The sequence below is a fragment of the Poromitra crassiceps genome (assembly GCF_964638095.1).
Source record: "Poromitra crassiceps genome assembly, contig: HAP1_SCAFFOLD_92, whole genome shotgun sequence".
NCBI lineage: Eukaryota > Metazoa > Chordata > Actinopteri > Beryciformes > Melamphaidae > Poromitra > Poromitra crassiceps.
The window spans coordinates 535,003-551,975 of NW_028152243.1; the positions used below are offsets into that span (position 1 = coordinate 535,003).

Sequence of the window (16,973 nt, forward strand, 5' to 3'; positions counted from 1 at the left end):
CTGTTGATGTACTCTTGAGATTGAATATTCCAATGTCAGGTTTACGTTGTCAGACGTATGATGGCGCTGCGAATATGTCTGGGAAGTGGTCTGGGGCACAGGCAGTGTTGAAGAGGGAACAGCCGTTGGCTCTCTATGTGCACTGTGCTGCACACTGTGTAAATCTCATAACACAGTCAGCTTGCAATGCCTCTCCCCTAGTGCGTGACTCATTGCAGTGGGTCCATGAACTTGGAACTCTAAGTAACCAATCAGGGAAGTTCAAGGGGATATTGGCTGGACAGGAAATAGCAGAAGGGCATACTAAAACAGTGAAACCCCTGTGTCCAACTAGATGGACAGTGCGTGGACAAGCTGTCGATAGAGTGCTTAGTCAGTATGAGGCCGTGCTGTCAAGCTTGGAGGAAATGGCCACAGCTGGTTCTGACTCTGGCACAAGGGCCAACGGTCTTCTAGATCGCTTCCAGAAGGGCAAAACTGTTCTTGGATTGTTGGTAGCATCAGAGGTGTTGGGAGAGCTTGAGAGCTTAAACAAGTCATTGCAAAAGAAGACCCAGACAATCGGAGGCATGCAGGCTGCTGTTGAGTATGTTAGCTCAGCTCTTCAAAGAAAGAGGGATGAAGAAAAGTTTAAAGACGTCTTTGAGAAGGCAGTATCAATGACACAGTCCCTTGGTATTGAGCCGATTGTCATGCCTCACCAAAGAAATCCCCCCAAAAGGTTAACTGGTGGGGCTAGTCAGCATAAACCAAAGACACCAGAGGAACACTACAGGGCAGATTATTTCAAGGTGCTGGACAACATAGATGTTCAGCTCAAAGAACGGTTCAGCCAACCAGATATGCAGACCTTGAAAAAAATTGAAAATGTTCTCCTTACTGGGGAAATGGATGATGTCATTGGACAGTATCCAGAGATATGTCCAGATAGTCTGAAGATTCAGCTGCCAATGTTTCTCTTAAAGCATACCTACGTTTCAGCTAGTGAAGCAGCAGATATTCTCAGGGGAATGCCCACTGAGGTAAGAGGCTTATTCAATGAGGTTGAGACGCTGGTTAGATTGTTGATGGTCATCCCTGTGGCTTCAGCTGAAGCTGAACGAAGCTTTAGTGCACTCAAAAGACTGAAAACTTGGTTAAGATCTACCATGTCCCAGCAGCGCCTCAATATAGCTGTATGCCATGTGCACCAAGAGGCCCTTGACCAAGTAGAGATAAGTGATGTGTGCCAACAATTTGTTAGGGTCAATGACCGACGTAGGCACCTGTTTGGAGGGGGAGAGAAAAAGTAGAAAGAAACCGAACCGAGGTTTACCCCCTTCCCCCAAATTTTTATTTTATTTATGTGGTCTTAAGAAAAGTGTCTATTTATTTTTGTTATTCCTTGACTGTAAGACGTTTTTTCAGTTATAATTCATTTATTTATATAGACAATGTAGACTGGTCTTAACACATTCCCTGCCAACAACGTATGAACACGTTTTCAGAATCCAGCTGTTCCCTGCCAACAACGTGTTTACACGTTTTTGGCATCGATTTTTTTTTTTTGACGGTGGGTTGTGCATCTAAGCCTTTTACATCTCTTATATAATTATTGGAGCCACCGAACGTTTACAACCCATTCCACCGACCCACTAAGTGGCAACAGTGCTCTCCTTGCTAGAGAAAGGAAAGCATTTTTTTAACTTGTCAAGCCATTCTCAGCCCAGCCATTCTCCTTTTCGCGCTGATTGCTGGCGATGCGGGATTGCAAATTTACATAATAGATTCAGCCGATCTACTATGATCGGGTGATAGATAACAGGTGGAGGAACACACTTTGAAACACGCAGCATAAATATGACCAGAATCGCAAAAGCTTCTCTCAACCAAAACTCCAAACAAGCGAGTCCATCCCGACTTCCTCAAACAGCGGCCGTGCAGACAGGCCAGACAGGCACAGGAGAGCAGCAAAGCACTGACTGGTGACAAGCTTGTCCGCCCACGGAGGGCGGAGTTGAAGCAACTCGAGAGGGAGGGAGAGAGAGAGAGAGAGAGAGAGAGAGAGAGAGGGAGGGAGAGCGAGAGGGAGGGAGAGAGAGAGAGAGAGCGAGAGGGGGAGGGAGAGAGAGAGAGAGAGAGCCAAAAATGAATGGTTAAAGTGACAGTTCCATCCAATTTCACAAAAAGCCGTTTATCTCTGAATATTCTTTTTCACGCTAAAACCATGCTGTATTCAACTGCTAATGCTTACATAACTACTAACTCTACAAACTAACTCTTTTAGACAGAGAAAGTACACATTCTATTAGTACTTTTGAGATATTGTATGTTCACAAACTCCAAGCTGAAACGAATCCTCGGCTCTTATAAAATGAGCCATAATCCTCAAAAAACGGCTTGGCAGAAGTTACCTACAGCAAAAAAAAACGTCTGGCAGTCAATGTGTTAAGACAAATGTTTATTTTTTGTATTCCTGGATAGTTTTTTCAGTAAGGAGGAATATGTGATAAGTAAAAAGAAATGACAATGTGTTCTATTGTTAATGTTATATTGTTATACTCTCATGCACTTTAAGTTTAACTAACTCAGAGCAGGAGATTTGTTAAACGATGTGACACCTTTGCATCCACTATACTACTGGCATATATTTCATACAACTTAATGTCCAAAATTCCAAACTATCCCTTTAAGATATTAACAAGTTTTTATTTATTGTGAACTGTATGCTAATATAATTTAAGTTATGTTCATGTTCTATATTGCAATGCAATATTTGTTAGTAAAATCCAGACATTTTTTCCGGAAGTTTTCAAAACGTTTCTTTAGTAGTTTTTGAAAACCGAGGTTTGAACCGAACCGTGTATCAGGTGAACCGTTACACCCCTATTTTGGATGCATGCAGAAATGAGAAAATTGAATGAATGCTGAATGTTGTGTATATTTTGTTGAAATATATTGATGGATATGAAAATGCACTTTCTGTTTCACTGTAATATTACTGGTAAGTGAAAGTTAGTATAAGTCAGTGCACATTCTTTTATGCATGGTGTGTGGGTTTCAGTGGCAATGTTTTCTTTCCAAATCGGCTGTTTGTGAAAGAACATGATTAGATGGCTAAACCTACAGTTTGTGTTTGTTAGTTACAATTATGCTGACAGGACACATAAATATGGCAAAAAAGGTTAAAAGAAACCTTTTTTTTTTTTAATTTAAAATGAGATATTCCTCTAAATATGGCTAAAAAAGGTAAAAAAAAAAGCTCAAATTTTTCACTAGGGCGCCGCCGAAACCGCCTCCCCTCATGCCGTCCTCGACCCTACCAACTTTGAGACCAAAACGACGCCCTTGCTCATGTGTATGGTTTATTTAGCCTACTCAATCTCTCCTGAGATTATAACGTTAACCTGTTAGGACGCTGTGAGCTTGTGTATATAAGTCCAGAGAACTTGATGAAAACAAAGTGACAAAATATCCTGGCATCGGGTACACGAAAATTAACGTTATTAAATGCTGTAACGTTAACTGTAATTCTCATGTGTATTGTTTATTTAGCCTACTCAATCTCTCAGCCCATTTTGATGCTGAACCAAATGACTAGGGATGGGTACCGAACTCGGTACTTTTACAGGCACCGACCGAAAGTGGGCGGTACTACCGAGTATCAGTTCACATGACATGAAACGGTACCTCATTTCGGTACTTTTTTTTTTTTCTATTATAATTTAAAAATGTCGGTACTTGAACGCATCTCAGTGATACAAAGACAGCGAGCGAGATAGAAATTCCGACGCAAACTTGAAGGCAACACACACGAGGGTGGGTTACGTCATCACGTCACTGCCAAAACAAGCGGAAGAGAAGAAGATGGCCTCTCGCTTGCGGTCCACTTCACAAAGATAGACTCAGACAACGCTCGCTGTAACATTTGCGATGCGAAGTGCAAAGCTGGCCAGGGGAACACCTCTAACTTGAGGAAACACTTGGTCAAGCATAAAATCTTTTTAAATGCGGAAGACTGTAAAGTGTTCGATAGCCTGAGGGTGGACGCTGCATCCACCAGCAGCAAAGCACCTACAGCCAGCAGCTCCTCTGCTTCGTTAGCTGAAACGGACAACGACGACGACGAAACTTCAAGTGTCGCAAGTGAGGCGTCGACTTCTTCAACATCAGGTAACGTCATTTAATTAGCTAACGTTAGCTGGATAGTTGTAGCTTATAGCTTAGCATGTTTAGTAGCGTAACTAGCGTTGCTAACGTTATTATTATCCTCAGTTCGTGTCACCGTGAGACGTTCAACGTTACACTCTTGCTTTCTTTGCTAGGCCACCGTGTGAGAGTCGCACAGGAGACACCCTTCACCCTGGCGAAGAAAGCAGCTTTACCCCGGCAGAAAGTAAATGAGTGCCACAGGGCAGTGACTGCCTTCATTGTAAAAGGCATGTTGCCCTTCGCAACGGTGGAGTCTCCATGGTTCAGGTAAATTATTTATTTATGTATAAATGGGTGATAATGTGTGTGTGTGTGTGTGTGTGTGTGATATTCATAGAGTAAGCTAAGTTACTAACAATAGTTATTTTTATTGTCTATATATAGGGAGATGACAGGGACCCTGAACCCAAAATACTCCCCTCCCTCCAGAGACCTTCTCACAAACACACTTATCCCAGCTTGGTATCGTGTTGAGAAGAAGAATGTGAAGGAGGAACTCAGGGCAGTTGACCATATTGCAGTGACCGCTGATGGATGGAGCAGTGTGGCACAAGACCATTACCTGCGACAAGTAAACTCTTGGTTTGGGAGGGAAGAGGGAGGGAGGGAGGGGTTTTATTTTGTTGGGTGCTGCTGCTAAACAAAAAAAAATCTAAATAAAGAACAATGTTGAAATTGAGAAGTTTGGACTTATTTGTTTTACAACTGTACATTTTTGTTGTTGCAAAAAAAAAAAAAAAAAAATTTTTTTTACTCAAAAAAGTATCGAAAAAGGTACCGTTTTTGGTACCGTACCGAATTCCAGGTACCGGTACCGTACCGGTATCGATTCAAATGTGAACGGTACCCAACCCTACAAATGACCAGTCCGGCTGCAATGATTGATTTGTGAGGCAGCATATGCCAATGGAAGGCTGGGTAGCATTAACTAACGTCATCCAGGCTACAGTAACATTAGGCTATTATAGTTATGAAACGCTGATTCAAACGTTACAATAATAAGACACAATAGGAGCCAGTTACCCTACTGTAGCTAGAGAGAGTAATTTCAGACCACCAGATATCACCATATTTATGTTATTAAATGCTGTAACGTTAACGGTAATTCTCATGTGTATGGTTTATTTATAAGCATTCATTGATTGAAGCAGAGTGCTGGTCGGTTAAGTTTCTCTGTAGTCATGTCCTCTGCTCCAATCTTCAGTTCAGTTTCTACTGTCTCTCGTCCAGCAGCTGCAGATGTCATCATTATCCACGTTATTGATGATTATTTATAAAAAAAATCTCATTGTGTAAATATTTTGTGAACGCACCAATAGTTAGAGAAGGAAACCTCTCTTTGCATTTTATTTTGTTTTTTAATAAAAGTAGGCTACTTGTGATATCTCACGTGGCTTTGATTCATCATTGCAAATTTAGCCCAATTTGTAGAAAATGCAGATGTGAACAGCTAGGTTTAATGACGGAATATCACCCAAGGAAATACCACGGTTTAATGTCAACAGATAAACCATACAGATTTGTTGTAATTGTGAACACAAATAAGGGAGCAAAGACATGGTTTTCAAGTATAACACAATGTACAACTTTTATTCAAAGACAGGATTGAAAAATATAGGTCACTTGTATTCACTTCAGACAAGACACTACGTTAAAGTCTGAAATTTACCTAGATTTGCTATAAGAATTGACATTTCAGCTTGTCACCTGATGTCATTATTAATGGACAGTACAGTAGTAAAGATTTTGAAAATTTTGATTAATCAATCCAAGTCAGAAACAACATGTGCTGTGAGCCTTTTAGAATTCAAAAACCTTACTTCCAACAATTAACTAGCCTGCACTAACTACTGCACAGTAACGTGTACAAATATTGAATGCAACAGTCTCGTTCTGGAGCGAACCCCTCAGCTGAATTCACGTTGGAATATGATATCAAGGCTTGATAGATTTGATTGTACTCATACAGCAGTGTGGAGCTTAACATCTAGCTAGGTTGCATCTGGAATATGATCTGGATTATGTATAATATACAGTATAACACTACGCTCACTATGTCATGACATTCACGTTAACGCTATAGCCTCCAAAAATCTACTGTAGCTAGCTAGCGTCAGCTACATCTGTAACCACGCTGAAATGCGAGTGCATTAACGTTATTTCTAGCTAGGTCAAACACACCTTACCGTTATGAGTGTGGCCGTTTTTGATTAACATTAAGTCCACGATCAAGTCTAGCATTTCGGTATATTCCTACCTCTTAACATCTAGCTAGCTAGGTTGGATCTGGAATATGATATCAAGGCTTGATACATTTGATTGTAGCCTACTCATACAGCAGTGTGGAGCTCATCTAGCTAGGTTGCATCTGGAATATGATATCAAGCCAGTAATGTCAGGTCTGTGATGGTAAATAAAAGCCACTGATGTAAATTTCCCCATTTATTACAGGTAAAACCAAACATGAAACTATACTAACAAGTACTGTACATAAAATGTAATTGTTGCACAATTGCAGTTTTATAAAATTTAATGATATGTCCAGGTGATCCATATAGTCAGGGTCCCTACACATCTCCAATTGAAAAAATTCCAGAGCTTGATTTGTTTTGAAGGTTTTGTCTGGTACTATTCAATATGATTCATGCAGATAAGACAGCGTGTCCCTGATAACTAGATCATATCACTGTATAGATGATGACTGTTCTTCACAGCCACAAATATCTCTCCAGATCTGCGGCCAGATCTGCGGCCATCTGCAGCAGGGATCGAGGTTTGGGTCCGTGTAGACAGTTGTCCTGTTCCTCTTTCATTCCCTGACCACCGTCACAGGAGTCATTGGCAGAGGCGATGTTCTCTCTTCTTGGAAGCTCTAATAATATAAAACGTAGTAGTTACTGTATGTTAGAATTAATTAGATCATTAAATGCTCCCGTAATCTAGCTAATGTTACCTCGCTAACCCACTACAGCCGATGAGGAAAAGTCAGTCATTTATTGAATGTCTTTCTTACCAAACACAATTACGCTAGTTTCTGAGATAATATATAGTGTGGCATATACCTGTGAATAACATATTCTTACCTGGAAATCACACATCGATCCGTAGGCCAGCTCTGAGTCTGTTTACATTTCGGGCTGAGGGGGGCTTGGTTGGTTGTAGCTGGTTGTAGCCATTTGCGTGCTAGCAGTACTGAAATGAAAAGTGTTAGCTCATGCGCTAACAACAAAGGTCAAGGAGGTACAGGTGTATCAGAGCTTGCCAGGAGTCCTGACCAAAGAGAATCCCGTCCTGTGGTGGTGGCAGAAGAGGGACCAGATGCCAATGCTGGCCAACTTGGCAGAAAAATATCTGTGTGTCTATAGGCCTCTTCTACACCCTCAGAGTGGGTATTCTCAACAGCGGGGGACACAGTGAACGGGCTCGACTCTTACCCGAGAGGGTGGACATGCTGATCTTTCTCAAAAAGAACTGCAAGTAGTCAAGTAGAGCTACTGTTTGTTTGGTTCATCTCTTTTTTTCATCGCTGAAAAAGAACTGCTAGAGTTAGTAGTTTAAGAGTAGTTCATTGCTAGTAGATTGTTTTCTACTTTAAATTGTAAAATAAATAAAACACATTTTATTTTTATTTATTTATTTCTAATGACTATTTTCCCCACATTTTCCCAGTAGTACCCAACCCAACCCCACTAAACTAAGTAAACTTGCTGCTACTACAACACTTGGTTTGGGAGAGGGAGGGAAGGAGGGCTTTTTATTTTGTGTGGGTGCTGCTAAATATATGATGTTCTGAGTAGTTCATTGCTAGAGTAGTTTGTTTTATACTTTGCAAAATAAATACAATATATTTTATTTATTTTTTACCCTGTCCTCCATTTTTCATTTGGAGGGGGGAGGTAGGGATGTTCTAAATAAAGAACAATGTTGAAATTGAGAAGTTTGGACTTGTTTTTTTTACAACTGTACATTTGTTATTACAGTGTGTGTGTGTGTAAAGTACCGTTTTCGGTACCGTATCGAATTCCAGGTACCGGTACCATACCGGTATCGGTTCAAATGTGAACGGTCACCCATCCCTAGACCCATCCCAGCTAGATAATATGTTATTGTGTCAATGTCAATAATTTATTACAATAGCTATTCTCTTCAGATAGGGAATTTCAGCCTAATTGTATAAATTATGTATTAATACTCTTTGTGATCTTTTAACATTAGTGAAACATACTGGACCATGACAACCTTCATTCCTTTATTAAGATAAAGACTTTATGCTATTAAATAATGTAGCCTATAAGTTAATACCTTACTCATACCTTACTCATACTCTTAATCATTTACTAATGCTGTTGTTCATGTTAACTACTTATGCATCGGTCAGAGGCACAACCATACAGCCGTGCCGCACTTCTGGACATTAACTGGAGACATAAACACCTTCTCCCAGCGGATAATTTCATCCCCCCCGAGATTGCCACAACACCAGAGCAAGCCGGGGTCCTACCAACAGAGAGCCGGCATAGGAAACGCTGCGAGCGGAAACAAAAGAGAGGCAAGCGGGCCGGTGCGCGCGCCAGGCTAAAAGCTAATCCATTCAAGCCTACGCTTCCCACAATCTTCCTCTCAAATGTCCGCTCAATCCGGAATAAGATGGATGAAATCCGACTGCGACTCACAACTCCTTAACACACTCACAAAATCCTTAACAACTGCTGCTGCATGATCTTCACAGAGACGTGGCTGGACTGCACCACTCCAGACGCAGCTATCGAGCTAGCAGGCCGCACCGCCTACCGAGCCGACAGGACAGCGGACTCCGGTAAGAAAATTGGCGGAGGCCTATGCATCTATATTAACAACTCGTGGTGCACGAACACTTCCATCATTCAAAGACACTGCTGCCCGGACTTGGAATTCATGCTGCTAAAATGCAGACCATTCTACCTGGCGAGGGAACACTCAGCTGTTTACATCTGCGCTGTGTATATCCCCCCAGATGCTAATGCTAAACTAGCATTAGCACAGCTACAGGACATCATAAACAAGAGCCTTTCCGCCCACCCCAACAGTATTTTCATTGCAGCAGGAGATTTCAATCATGCTGATCTCAAGTCTGTACTTCGTAAATTCCACCGCAACGTAACCTGCTCTACCAGAGGTAATAAAACACTTGATCAAGTCTACACTAATGTCAATAAGGCCTACAAAGCCCAGTCAGCCCCGCACTTAGGCCTGTCTGACCACCTCTCGCTATTATTATTATATCTATTCCCCCTATATAAACCCAGAATTAAGACTAATGAATCCATAACCAAGTCTGTCAGAATCTGGCCTGAGGACGCTGTCCCGCGGCTACAGGATTGTTTTCAATCGACAATATGGGACTTATTTGCAAACCAATCATCACAGCTCGACCCCAAAATTGCACTGGAGGAATACACCTCCACAGTCATGGATTATATTAACTTCTGTGTGGACAATGTTACCAGCTGGAAAACAATCCACATATTCCCTAACCAAAAACCATGGATGACATCTGATGTACGTTCACTACTCAAAGCTCGGGATGCTGCTTATAAAACAGGGGATGCAGCTACATACAGCAGAGCCAGGTCTACACTAAGGAGAGGCATCAAATCTGCTAAACTTAAATACAAACAACGTATTGAAAGTCATTTCAACAGCTCAACCAACCCCCGTCAAGTATGGAAGGGAATCAGGGTAATCACAGACTATAAAGCGTCATCTCCCTCTGCAACCAGCTGTGCCACTCTAGCCGAGGAACTTAACCACTTCTACGCTCGGTTCGACAGGGAAAACGAACACCAAGTGGTACAGCCCCTCCCCGCCACTGACAACAATACTGCACCCAGCCTCAGCCTCCACGATGTCAGACTCTGTCTCCGGAACATCAACCCCAGGAAAGCAGCCGGTCCAGATGGTGTGGCAGGCCGCGTCCTCAAAGACTGCGCTAACGAACTTGCAGAGGTATTCACTGACATCTTTAACCTCTCCCTGTCCACATCATCTGTCCCGCCATGCTTAAAATCATCAACAATTATCCCAGTGCCAAAACGGTCAGCTGCCACATGCCTGAACGACTACAGGCCTGTGGCCCTCACCCCCCTCCCTGCCAAATGTCTGGAGAGACTCGTCACAAAACACATCAAGGACATCATGCCAGCCTCCTGTGACCAACACCAGTTCGCCTACAGGGAGAACCGATCGACTGACGACGCCATAGCCATCGTTCTCCACACTGCCCTAGAACATCTGGACCACAAGAACTCTTACGTAAGACTGCTTTTCATCGACTACAGCTCGGCTTTCAACACAATCCGGCCCGGCAAGCTCATCTCCATACTCCAGGCCCTGGGGCTCAGCACCTCGCTCTGCAACTGGGTTCTGGACTTCTTATCCAACCGCTCACAGTCTGTTAAACTCAGCAAGCACTCATCTTCCATTCTGTTTCTAAACACCGGCGCTCCCCAGGGCTGCGTGCTCAGCCCCTTCTTCTACAACGCATACACACACAACTGCTCCCCCTTCCACCCTTCCAATCTCATCATCAAATTCGCCGACGACACTACAGTGCTGGGCCTCATTTCTAATAATGACGAGTCTGCCTACAGAAATGAGGTTCAGAGGCTGGAGGAATGGTGCTGCGGCCTCAACCTGGAGCTCAACACCAAAAAGACCAAGGAAGTGATTATAGACTTTCGCAAGTCAAGCCACCACAACCACTCCCCCCTGTTCATCAACGGGGAGGCAGTGGAGATCGTCACGTCTTTTAAATTCCTTGGTCTGACCATCACAAAGGAGCTGTCTTGGAGCGCCAACACAACCGCCATGATTGGCAAAGCACAGCAACGCCTCTTCTACTTAAGGAAACTTAAGCGTGAAAACCTCCCACAGAGGCTCCTAGTGAACTTCTATCGATGTGCCGTCGAGAGCGTGCTGACATACTGTCTGTCAGTGTGGTTCTCCAGCTGCACCAAAGCAGACCAGCACGCTCTGCAGCGTGTCATCAAAACGGCGGGCAAAATCATTGGGACCTCGCTCCCGGACATCCACTCCCTCTACTCCTCTCGCTGCCTGCGCCGTGCCCTCAGCATCATCAAGGACTCATCTCACCCGGCTCATCATCTGTTTGTCCTCCTGCCCTCAGGTAGGAGATACAGGTCCATCCGCTCTAAAACTTCCAGGATGCTTAACAGCTTTTTCCCACAAGCTGTCAGCCTGCTGAATACTACCCCTCGAAACACAACACAACCCCCCCCCCCCCCCCCCCGAACAATGAACTCTGACCAACTCTGACTGTTTCACACTCATTGCTCACGAACTCTGTACAACATTCTGGACTCACTGTTTACATGCACTACTGAACAGTCACTAACTCTGATGCCTTTATAGAATAATGTATTTATTTATTGTATGTATTTATTATTTGGGCCGATGCACTTTACCTGGTGTTGCACTGTACGTCTCAGGGAGATGCTTGTCTATATCTCGTTGTTGGAGCAATTTAACAATGACAATAAATATACTTGAACTTGAACTTGAACTAAGGCTTGGTTAACATGAACAGCATTAGTAAATGATTGCTAGACACATTAGTTAAGGTTAATTAATTAATGCTTATTAAGCATTACTAGACATGTTTATTAAGGTGGTTAATTAATGCTCAATAAGCATTAACCAACCCTTAATTAATGCACCCTTATTAACACATTCACTGCCAGCCGTTTTTTTTTTACTGTAGGTAGCTTCTGCCAGAGGTTTTTTTTGAGGATTCTGGCTCATTTTACAAGAGCCGAGGATTATTTTCTGCTTGGACTTTGTGAACACAAAGTTCACAAAAGTACTAATAGAATGTGTGCTTTCTCTGTCTAAAAGAGTTAGTTTGTAGAGTTAGTAGTTATGTAGATATTAGCCGTTGAGTACAGCATGGTTTCAGCGTCTGAGACTGAAAGCTGAGATAATCGCAGTTTTGTGAAATTCAATCAAACAGGCAGAACAGTCACTTTAACCATTTATTTTTGGCATCAGTGAGAGATCAGACATCTAAACAATATAGTTCTGAACGCCCTCTCCTTCAAACTCCTCCCTCCGTAGGTGGCTTTCAGCAGCGTTTGTCACAAGCGAGTTTCTACTGCCTGTCTGAGCAGTGAGCAGCCTCCCTCCCTGGCGGCCCCCTCGTCGGCGAGTGTGGCTGGGGCTCACTCGTTTCTTGGGTTTGAGAGCTTTGATGAAGCTTTGTGCGATTCTAGGCTTTATGCTGCGTGTTTCAAAGTGTGTTTTCCACCCAGTCTATTTTTGGAACCCCCCACCGTTGTGCGCCCGTGTGCACCAGCGTGAAAGCGTTTTCGCCTACAGTATGAGAATGAGGCTCGTTCGTTTCTGGGTTTTCGGTTGAGCTCAGCTGCAATGAAGCTGCCTGCGTGCGATTTTGGGCTTTCTGCCGTGTTTCAAAGTGTGTTTCACCCATAATCTATTATGCAAATTTGCAATCCCCCACCGCCAGCTCCCAGCGCGATAATGCACAAAAGCGTTTTCGCCAATCCATTTTAAAGTATGAGAGAATGGTTTCCTCGCGCGTTCCCCTGCAGTTTTGGCTGGCTTTTTCTAGTCTGGAGAGCACTGTCGCCACTTAGTGGGTCGGTGGAATGGGTTGTACACGTTCGGTGGCTCCAATATTTTTATAGGAGACGTGGGGGGCGTTGATCCACGTCCCACCGTCAAAATCTTTTTTTTTTTTTTAAGACGAGATATCTCGTCATTGGCAGTCAACCGTTGGATTTTGTAAGACGAGATATCTCGTCAATGGCAGTGAACGTGTTAAACATTAGTTAACGTTAATTAAGGGTTAATTAATGCTTACTAAGGTTTACTAACCCTGTTATTAACTCATTGAGTGCCAGCCACTTTTGGAGAACAGACGCTCCCAGTGCCAGAGTTTCAGAGCGTTTTCAGTGATTTCTCGAGGCCCACAGAATATTGTGTGATATTACTATGTAAACATCGAACACGCACAAAGAACGAGGAGACTCTCTTCTATCATCTGCAAAAAAAAGTTTATTGATCCCATTTTCCGTTCTTTAGTTATGAGCCGGAGAAGATAGCTTGATTTAACCAAAAACAGCAATTTTTTTCTAGAAGCTGAGATAATGAGCCTTTTGTGAAATTAAACATTCAAGCACATCATTGACTCTGAAGCTAATATTTTCTGATATAATGACACCTCAAAAATAATTTCCTTCAATAAAAGAGTGAAAACAAAGGAATTTTGTTTGGCCAAACAATATTTTTTAGCTGCAACCAGCAGCGCTGGCCCCTGCGTGCGCAGACCCTACACCTTCTTGCTGGTCTTGATTTACTGCTGGTGGGCATCAGATAGCCTATTCTAGCTTGTTTGCTCTCTATGCATCGAGCCTGCTGCCTGGGTCTGTGTGTACTGTCAATGGTTGTATGCTGTAGTGCCCTGCGTGCCCCACCCCCCTCCTCCTCCTCCTCCGTGGTGGGAGGAGTGTCTCTGCTGCGGTTTGCTCTGAGTTTGATCTGCACTGAAAAGTGCGCTGCATCCCCCCGCTTTTTTACAGCGTGTCGCCAGCTGAGAATAATGTAACTTTTCAGAAAGACGCTGGTGTCGCCGTGTCGGCAACTAAATCATATGGATGGGCTATCGCAGCGGACACGGATGGGGCTCAATTGTGGCAGCAGATTGGCTGCTGCAGGCACAGCTAACGTTACAGTATGCTTCATGCATATGGATGCATACGGATGCGATGCGATTTCCGTTTCCACAACGACTTCTTCTTTGTTTTTTACTCCACTTTCTCTCATCTGGACAGCACTGTCGCCACCTAATGGATCTGTAAAATAGGTTATAGACCTCCAATAGCTACAATATTTGTACAGGAGATGTATCAGGGATTGATCCACGTCCCACCGTCAAAAAACGCAATTGACGACAATCGTCGTCTTTGGCACTCTACGTTAGTATTTGAAATGACGACAGCTGTCGTCATTGGCACTCAATGAGTTAAGCATTAATAAAGCATTAATTAACCCTTAATTAGTGTACCCTTATTGTAAAGTGTTACCCAATAACATTATAGGCTACCTCGCGTATGGCAAATGGCAAGGAGGTCTCATCCGAGCCAGCTCCTTCTGTGATAAGATTGATTGCAGCCTCTTCATTAGGCTATTTATTATTATTTTATTATTTTCAGGCGGTCATTTGCGTCTCCATTATAGTAGCCTATTGGCAGAAGTTGAACGGGTTTTATTTTTTTTTACCAAATTACCGGAGTCAGTTACGGCTTGTTAATATCACCCCGACCTTATGGTTTTGGGTCGCAGTCTTTGATTGACAGGTACTATAGCATGCTTGGCACATATGGAAATGTCGGTTGGGATCTTGTGGATACACAGCAAGTGGAGTGACAGCAATCGGTTCAGATTGGGGATTTCAGAGTGGTCTAAAAACAGACAGGTATGTTAAGAACCTCATAGGCATTCACTGCATGCTGTGACGTGGTGTCTCCCTTCCTCTGTGTGTGCACGCTCATGCATGTGCATACACAAACACTCACTGAGCCTGCATACATATATGCATAGCCTACGCACACACTGGTCCCAACCGACGGGGGGGAGAGGGGGGAAAACGAAATAGGATACAACATTGTCCAACGGACACACACACGTTCATATAATTTCAGCCATCAAAAGATCTCTGGGAGATTACTGGCCTCCTTGCCAATCTGGAAGCGTTGGCAGCCCTATTTGGTCCGCTTGCTTTTTGGCTAGTGTGAAAGCGAACCGAACCAGCTTGAAAACAAAACAATGTATCATTTTTGCGTCTGGTCCGAAACGAGGACCCGGACTAGGCTGGTGTGAAAACGCTCTAAAACAAGGTATGCTGGACTGGGCACTGGAGTTGCAGGTCCTAAGTTTCCAAGTGATCGAATCTGCATGCAAAGCTCTCCATCCGTTTTGTTTTTACAAACGTCCTCGACTTTACAGTGCAACTGATTGTCGATCGAGGGTTGACTTTGTCCCTCAACTCAACTCCGCTTGTAGGACCTGAGGTTTCTGTGGTGTAGTGGTTATCACATTCGTCTCACACACACGAAAGGTCCCCGGTTCAAAACAGGGCAGAAACAAGGGTTTGCCGTCTTTAGCATTGGTGCCCAAGTCCAGAGGTGAACCTAAGCGAGCTTTGAACATCCGATCTTACACCTGAGAGTAGTTTATCAAGTTTCCGAGTCTACAGGCAAAAGTTTGAAAATATTTCCTAGAGTTGATGCGCCAGCTGAGTAAGGTTGGCCATTGCTCATAAGGATGGCCAGTCCGCCCGTTTGAGGTATTTTGCAATGAAGGGTCTACAACAGATCAAACAAAAAACAGATGCCCCGTGTGAGGTTCGCACTCACGGCCTTCAGATTATGAGACTGACGCGCTGCCTACTGCGCCAAGGCCAGCGCTCATGCGTCGAGGTATCGCGCCTATTTGTAGTTAAGAGCGCCCCCTAAAGCGTAGGTTCGAATCCGGCCATGCACGTATTTATCGGCAATGAAATGACGATACAGACGTCCGTCTTTGCATGGAATAATACCGACGTTAAGGCAGGTGGCAGTTTGAACACTAACTAAGAGACATTAGGATGATTCACATGCGCATTTATCAACAAAATGTCATGTTTACATTTACATTGAAATCACGCTACAGGGGTCCGTTTTTTGCATGAAATGATACCTACATTCTGCCAGGTGACGGTATCAACATTGCATTGCAACATTGCAATGCATTGCACATTGCATTCTTCACCAAATGTCACGTGTGAATCATCATTTTGTAATCTCATTGCCCAAAAAGTGCACATGCATTGTCTCTAACAATTATTTGCAATGTAAATATGTACAATAATTTAGCTTTGTTCTGTACCTACCTTTTCTGAATAAATGGTTCACCAATGGCTCCAGACTCTTGAATTATGACAGACAAGTCCTTACCTATTATTTCACCATTACATTTTCATAGCCATTTTAAAAACAAAATATATTCATATAATGAATTACACAGAGGGCGACATTGATATTAAAGGAATTTATTTAAATAACTATATACAAATTTACAAACCATCCTTTATTTTCCCCCATCCCCTTCCCCTCCCCCCTCCTCCCTTTGTCCATCACCCGTCTGCCCTTTTTTGTTTTTCCTGTATCTTGCTGCCAGGCGCTCCCGCCATTCAGCAAGCGTCTCTGTGGCTGTCTCCACACAGTACCAGTTGCCAAAGTACTGCTGGTGCCCCGACGACTTTCTGTTTCTTTGGCAGCTCTGGCACACCACCACATCTGTTTTCTTGGTGTACTTTCTGAACTGCTCACCAGCCAGTTCCCGCTCCACTTTCCTCTTTCTGTTCCTCAGTGTGCTTTTCGGCACATCTACCACCACCGGTGGGAGAGGCATAGGACCTGCTGGCAGAATTGGATGGTGCTGACTGGTGGGACCCTGTGTGTATGGTGGATGTGGGAGGGGTAATTGTGGTGAGGGAAACTGTAGGGAGGCAGTTGTTGCCACGCCGGCTGCAGGACACTGTAGGGAGGCTGTTGCCACGCTGGCGGAGGGCGGAGGCTGTTGCTACGCTGGCTGCAGGGCGCTGCAGTGAGGCTGTTGCCACACTGACGGAGGCTGTTGCCACGCTGGCTGCAAGGCGCTGCACAGTAGTGGCTGTCGGGGCAGGTTGTTCTGTCTCCCCAAATGTCAGCCGCCTTTTCAGCCTG

General features: G+C 43.7%; 1 long non-coding RNA gene across 1 annotated transcript; it reads left to right on the plus strand.

Moving 5' to 3' along the window:
* Positions 1-4,099: 4,099 nt before the first annotated feature.
* Positions 4,100-4,751, plus strand: LOC310800826. Its single transcript, XR_014553908.1, has 3 exons — positions 4,100-4,152; positions 4,305-4,458; positions 4,576-4,751. It is a non-coding gene; the product is annotated as an uncharacterized lncRNA (long non-coding RNA).
* Positions 4,752-16,973: the final 12,222 nt, after the last annotated feature.